This window comes from Quercus robur, chromosome 1 (genome assembly GCF_932294415.1).
Source record: "Quercus robur chromosome 1, dhQueRobu3.1, whole genome shotgun sequence".
Taxonomy (NCBI): domain Eukaryota; kingdom Viridiplantae; phylum Streptophyta; class Magnoliopsida; order Fagales; family Fagaceae; genus Quercus; species Quercus robur.
Window position 1 is genome coordinate 27,906,772 of NC_065534.1, and position 7,651 is coordinate 27,914,422.

The 7,651-nt window shown below is 34.1% G+C and overlaps 1 pseudogene; it reads left to right on the forward strand.

Annotated features, from left to right (window-relative positions):
- Positions 1–4,157: 4,157 nt before the first annotated feature.
- Positions 4,158–7,232, forward strand: LOC126696114 (tubulin beta-9 chain-like; annotated as a pseudogene).
- The last annotated feature ends 419 nt before the right edge of the window (positions 7,233–7,651 follow it).

Sequence of the window (7,651 nt, forward strand, 5' to 3'; positions counted from 1 at the left end):
CCTGCTCTGATACCATGTTAAATTACTGACTCTCCCGAAAGTTTAAGCTTAAGCTGTTAGGAAATGGTGAATTTAATTACTTAATCATAAGTCTAACAAGGGTCACGTGCTTATTAGTTTATTGTGTCACGTGCTTAATTGTTGATTAGTTAGGAGCCATGTGCTTAACAGTTAGTTAGATCATTAGATCAGTGTAGCCAGCTGGCAGTTAGTGTTAGTCGGTTAGTTGTGTTCATGAATTGTATAAAGGTGTGGAGATGGATTGTAAGAGGCATGCAATGAGAATTCAGACTGTTCATATTCCTATTCTTCTCTAACCCCTTTCAATTCTTCTAAGAGGCATGGCTGCCCTCTTAGTCATTCACTCACCATTTTTCCTTTGCTTAATCAGTTCTTATCAATCCTTTATTTACATATTTTTTTTGTTGTACAATTCTGGTTTGTCCTGCATCAAATCTCTAGCCATCCCTAGGTGCTGAGTCCAAGTTCATCCATCTCTATTTTTCCTGTTCTTTAATTTCCTGTTACAAAGTTTTGGTTTGTCTTGCATCGTTGTGATAAAAAGTTCTCCATTATCCCAGGAAGTTTATTCCACGCTTTGTTGTGGAATTTGGTAATTCAATTTGAGTTGACATGGGGTTTTTGCTTTATCATGAGGTGGGCTTTCAGGTGTGTGTAAGAGATAGTGTCCATAATCTCCCTTCTCTTTTACTTTCGAAATTGTTAGATATGATTTTGTTGCTTCGTTATACTTTTGAAGGAGAATTTACATATGATGTAAATAATTCTGTCATGTCCTTGGGTTTTAGTTGGACAATAATGAGCTTATCTACTGATGTTGCAAAATTGTTTCTATAAGAACTTTTGACAACCAAGTATTGAAATTCTTTTCCTTTTTATTTTTTGGGTGAGATTGAGAAAATATTGCAGGTTTACTGCTTGGTGTCTTGGAAAAGTAAAAAGTAATATGCCGACCTGTAACCATGATGACAATCCTATGTTGTGACTTCTTGATCGAGGTAGGGAGATTGTTATATTAGAGGTAATGTTGCACGTGTTCCAACACTTGGCCTAATGAGTTTGAGTGATTCCTGCTAGGTATTGAAATTTGAAGTTATCATTGTTGATTTGTGCGTAGGTGAAAGTGTTATTTGTAGTGTTTTCTTTTTTGGATAAACTTAGTCATTGCTTTTTTGACATTTTTATTCAGTTTTATTTGATCTTAGGCATCATTTTTCTATGGACTAATTGGTTTTTATGATGTCAACTAAAAAAAAAAAAAAAAAAATCAACTAACCTAGCATGAATGAAGGTGCGCAATCTGGATACAATTGATAGTTATAAAAGCTTCACTAGTTTAGACTGCCCTGAATACATTATGTTTGGAAATATATGGAGAATTTTTGGCTACATAGAACACTTTGCCTATTTAGTTTGAAAATATATGGAGTTAAAAGGGATAAGGATGGTAGGGATAAACACAAGTCTTTTTTTCAGAAAACCGTTCATGTTTTTTAAAGCTGTAAGTGATTTTGATTTATTAAAAAAAACTTGTAAATGTTTTCTGCCTATATACCGTAATTTGCCGTTGACTAAAATTTTCTAACACACCCTGACACACCAAATACCTGAAAACACAATATCAGTTTATGCCAAAAACAAATGAAACCTAGAGTTTTGTTGTTTTTTGGATTGGTAAGTAGTTGTACATGCACTCAACTGTTCTTGAATCATGACCTCACACTCCTTTCCATTATTGTTGGAAGCAGAAGTGCCATTTAAGCTAGAGCTCATTGGCTAGGACCTTATTTTGTGATGCTTAGAATGGGGCAAGTGAACCTGCCAAAGCATAAAGTTGGGGACTGCATTTTTATGTTGTTGCCTGGTATAGAGATTTATAATTTCATCTTTTTCTAAACCAAAATATTTGGCATGTTGGTCAAAATTACCTATTTTGAAAAGGAAGAAAGGATACAAGCTCGGGGAATATAATTTTTTTTTCTCTTTTTTTCTTTTTTGAAATTGTAGAACTTTTGAATGCTCCTAGAACCTGCATTTTTAGTGTCATTATTAAATTTGTGAAGTTTATTTATTTGACTTTCTTGTCCCTGACTTTTTTATTATTTTATTTCAAGGCAACAACCAGCCTTGCTTTTGTTATGGGAATGGAACTAAGGTTAGTAATCTTCACCATATTTTTCTAAGCACCAGAAAATTAGGGAAGCGTGTTTATTATTTACTTATTTGTTTATGAAGTTGAATACAGTTGAGTCTTTACTTTTCTTGCTAGTGGTGTAAGGCCCTTTGGTGTTTCTTTGCTGGTTGCTGGGTTTCATAACTATGGACCACAATTATACCAGGTATTTGTTTTTCTGATATGCTTTAAATTATAGTTACTAACTAGCTCCAATTTAGGACTGGATTATCTAATGGGTTGCACCTCTGAATGTTTTGGCATATAGAAAACTTCTTTGACACTACATTTATGAAATTCTTTTGGCATTGCCTTGTCTCAAATGCAATATGATTTACTCTTTAAAATATTAATTGATGCTGTTAGTGACTTAAAATTGGCTAGTTGTAAATGTGAATTTTCCACTCTGGTTGTAGCATAAAAAGAGAGTATAATTATGTGATGAAAGTTTCTTCTATTACTCTGGCTTAATTTTTGCACTGACAAGAAATTCAGGTAAGTTTCATTTTCCTTCCTCACTAAGCATGTGGATGGTCTTACACTTGATGTGAATTGGTCTTGGTTTGGGTTGATATTCCAAGTACCTTGCATAAATTTCACATTTATAAACTGTTTTATATAATCCTTCTTTCTGTGTTTGATTTTTTGTCTTTGGCATGCGTCTTTCCCTCCCTATCAGTTTCTCCTCAAATCCCCAAATTGAACCATTGTTAACCACACCCCTCTGTTGTGGTGTTGGTTTTAATTACGATTGATTGATTATATCTGTATAATTTTTACATTTAGGGCATCTTTGAGTTTTATGAGTTTTTGACGATTTTGCAATTTATAATTTTTTAGTTATTTTAGAATATATATAGATATATATTTTTTTTGGTTAAATTTCTGTAACACAAATAAGGCAAAATCATTTGCCTACCATCCAATTTGTTGATGTTGATGATGAGAAAAGCTAGAAGTGCTAGTAAGATTGTTTGCTGGAATCTGCTTGTTTTTACTGGTTTTTCATTCGTTCACTGTCTTTTTTTTGGGGTCTATAAGATTAATTTAGAGATTTTCGTTTTGAACGTGTTATTTACAGAAAATAACCAATGGCTTAAGTAGTTTTTTTAAAGGGATAATAATCTACATGAATGAGTTCTTTCTTTTTCGCAATTTTTTTTTGGTGTGGAGGATTTGTTTAACTCGAAAAATAGAGCAAAGATTGAGGTCTACTGATGTAGACATACACAAATCTTGAGATAGTCTTTATCTGAGTTGTGCCTTTCTTATCTTCTACTTATCAAAAGCTTCTAAATTGATGTCGAATTTGTTCAAACAATTTCAGCAAAACCTTTTGTGCTTTCGGTTTCTAATGCCCATTGCATCATAATCATGAGTCTTTTGGTTTCCTAGTGGTTTTGGCTCTTTGGCTACCTCCAACCACTTATATAGTCTTTTGCTTATTCTTCTTCCTTCTCATTGTTGTCCTCTTGTCCTGCAAGAAGGGAGTTTTTTTTATAAAAATGCATAGTTCATAATTTCTTTTTGTTGTGGGTAGGGGGAGCTCTTTTCTTATGCTAAAATGTTATTTTTAATTGATGCTTCATAACAATTCCATTGTGTGTGTACTTAAAAATTGTGTATCCAACTATGCTACAAGAATTAGCTTATTTTAATGGAATTCTCTTGGTTCCTTTTTAAAATACCATAGATACCATCCTATCACTTAACCATTGATAATATTCTATCAATTTTGTAATACATTGACATTCAAGTTGGATGTTGATAATGTTGTCATGGCCTAATGGGATTCCTAAATTTGATTACTAGTAACTAATTATGATGTCATATATTTATGGGATTCAAATTTTCTTTATGCTTTTGATCCCCTGAAATTTTTTGTAAAAGCATGAATCCAATAAGCTGTTGGATTATCTTTGTGGACTTATCTTTGTAATTGCATCTGGCATTCATGGAGTCCATGGGGGCTAATGGATCTACTGGATCTGGAGCTGTTGCTGCTGCAGAAAAGAATGCTGCTTTATTGACTGCAAGAGCTGGTTCCTTGGATCTATCTGCAATTCCCTCAATATTCCGTGTTTCAGCTGCCCTTCAATATCCTGCTGGTGAGTCATGTATTCTTTGTTTATACATGACATAAGTATAAAATACTAGGAAGCACCATTATGGAACGGGAATAGGTATGGGTACGGTACGGCAGCATAGCAATTTTTGAAAAATGCAACTATCCAAGTTAGTTAAGTTTTTATTTCTGTTAGTCACTTCTGATTTGATCTCAAAAGATAAATGTCCCTTGTAATCTGTTTGAACAGGTTCTCACATTGGACCAGAGCCTACAACACACAGATTTGTTGTTATGGTATCACAAGTCACCCTCACTTTCTTATGTTATTTTTGAAGGCTAACTAAGTTTAAATGCACTATGTAAAATTCTGAAACTACTTTGGTTTAGATAGAAACTACCATGTTTATATTGTCTCCTTCCCAAGTAGCAAACGGGGCTTTCCGAACAGGTATTCATTTGGGAAATATATTCCAATCACCTCCCCCCTCCCCCCCAAGTGTGCGCGTTTGTTTCCCCTAAGAAAACTGAACTTTGTGAGTTTTCGTCTCCCCATATGGTATTGCTTTATGTGTCAACTGTGGTATTGCTTTATGTGTCAACTGGTTAATTGCGTAACACTTAACCCCCCAGGGCTTTTGGATATAACACAACACCTACCTGTGGTATTTTTGTGAAAATAATATGGAATCTTATAGTTATTTCCCCTCAAAATCTATCTTCTTATTCTATTCTTTACATAATGAAAGTTTTTGGTGACTTTTCTTTTGTGCAGAGTTTTAGGTCATGGAATCTTGCACAAGTAATTTCCTCTGAAACGATTTGTTCCCAAATGATTTGGTGAGCCTGAACCATTTACTACTTGTGTTTTATTGTTAGACCGTGCAGGGGAATGTTTTCAGGTTTTATGACTCCACTACCCCAATTGCCCATTTTAAAAAAAATTTAATGCTGATATATCTACTAGGGCAACGAAGTTGGATAGGGACCTAAGGCCATATGCTCTCTTATCTCTAGATGTCGATATTCTTTCCTAAAATTTAAAGGTTTCTTTATTGAATTAAGATGCAAGTTAAAAGAATTTGCTAGAGTGACATAGGGTTGAGATCAAAATTCTATTTGGTTTTCTCAATAATCTCATATTGGTACTTTTCTCCTTATTGTGTTTTAAAAATTTTATATTGAATATAGATAACCTTGTTGCTGCTGTGTTAGATTTTATTTACGATTGAACTTAAATCTCCCTTAAATATTTGATTGACCCTTTTGTGTTATTGATTTTCTCACACACACACACACACACACACAGACACACACACACACATATTTGTGTGTGTATCTTCCACATAATCATTTTTAGTCTATTTTTTATTATTGGAGCTTGGGAGTTGTGTTTTCTCTAGCTGCATTCTTAGAGTTTGCTTAATCCTTGGGGTGATGCATTTGCAGTGCTTTAACTAAGGTTGATTTGATTTTGTTGCTTGTCAATGATACATCCTTTTGAGTAGTCTTAAAATTATTGCAATTTAAAGTTGTCCTAAACTGTGTAGCTGGGATTCTGTGTTTTTCAATTAGCTCATGTGAAAAGTCAATACCAACATCACTAAGGGTTTGTGCTTTTATGTAGTGCTTGTTCATCTATCCTATCATCTAGTTTTTGTTGATGTTTTCTTGCTTTTAGTTGAACTGGGTTATCCTGTTATGGTGGAAACTCCATGTCCAGTTTGGATTGCCACTTATTTTCTGTTTATAGGAAGCATGATTTTTTGGTGTTATGCCTTAGAGTCTCATTTGGCAATATGCTCTCTTTTCCTATCATCTTTGTTTATCTCTCCTACGTGCATAAGAATTTTAAGGATCATTTTTTGCTTGTTTTAATTCTTTTTAATATTTGGGTCCTTCACTGCTTTTCCTAGGTTTCGATTTCGGGGTGGATTCTAATATTGAATTCACAGGCTAAGCTAACAATGGCGCTTATTAACTCCCAAATAAGCATCTAGACATTATTACTACTTCTACCTCGATCTATGGAGTGGTTTATTTTGGGCTTATTACTATATATCCTCTGTTTATTATTCAGCTTCTGTTGCCTAATTTTAAAGTCTATGCAAAGTCTTCTGAAGTGGTATTTGACCAGATTTTCCAGTTTTGGTTTGAAAAAGTAGTAAGCAGGCAAAACAATATCATAGATTGTATAGAGTATGTGGTCTCCATTCCAATATTTTGCTAAGTTGTGGTATGACATATGTTTATCATCTTGATGCAAGCTATTATAAACTATTAAATCATCATTCTGTTCCCTGTTAATCTACTGCCTTGGGTGTACAGCTGACTAGTATTTTGCACACAAATCACAAAATCAAGCACACAAAATACAAAATTTCAAGAATTTATCTTCTTTAATTACCTCGGTCATATTGCAAATGTGGGAACCAAATCGGTGCCAAGTTCTGGGAAAGTGGTTTGTGCCGAGCACAACATCGATTCCACTGTTCACTACTGCAGTGACTCGGAACTTTAACCCAAGAGAGTTAACGTGTACTGCAATGAAGCGAGTTCTGGTAAATTTGTGTCTTGTGCTGTTTTGATGGACTTGGAGCCTGGGACCATGGACAGCTTGAGGTCTGGTCCTTATGGCCAGATCTTTAGGCCAGACAACTTTGTTTTCATTCTTTCTAATTTTATATTTGTAATGTTTGATTTGAAATGTGAAATGGGTCGGTAATGTTTGGAGGTTATTATTTTAGCACAATTTTTTAGCTTTTTGAAAAATGTTTTTGTAATAATGTGTTTTTTGTTTTGTTTTGGAGGTTTAGGGTTTCAGGTGTGTCACTCATTGGGTGGTGGAACTTTGTCTGGAATGGGGATGCTTTTGATTTCAAATATTAGGGAGGAGTACACGTTTTGGCCTTACTGAATTATAGTTATGATGATAGACTACCTTTCTTTGGTTTGTTGATAGCATGAAATAAACACAGCCTAAAAGATCTAATTGTTGGGAAATTTACTAACATAGCCTACAAGTTTTTTCTAACTGTTTGTTTGCGCTGCCATTTTAATTTCCATGCAGGTAGATGCTGCATTGGTGCTCCTTGGAAACATAATTTTATGCGAGTGCCAGAACGTGTATCCTCCTATACTGTGTTCTCACTCTTTATTTGCATGGTGTGGCTTTCCAGTAAAAAAACTAATTTAGAATGATGTTGAAACACTTCTACTTTGTCATTACTAATTTCACAATGGCAACATTAAATCCCTTTTTCTTGATCTCGTCTTTAATTAGCCTCCTTCCCATAAAAATTTATCATTTATGTTTCCTCTACTTATTATTGATATTGTCCTTGTTAAACTCTGATTGTCATTCCTAGACTTTTATGATTCTCTTATTTTTT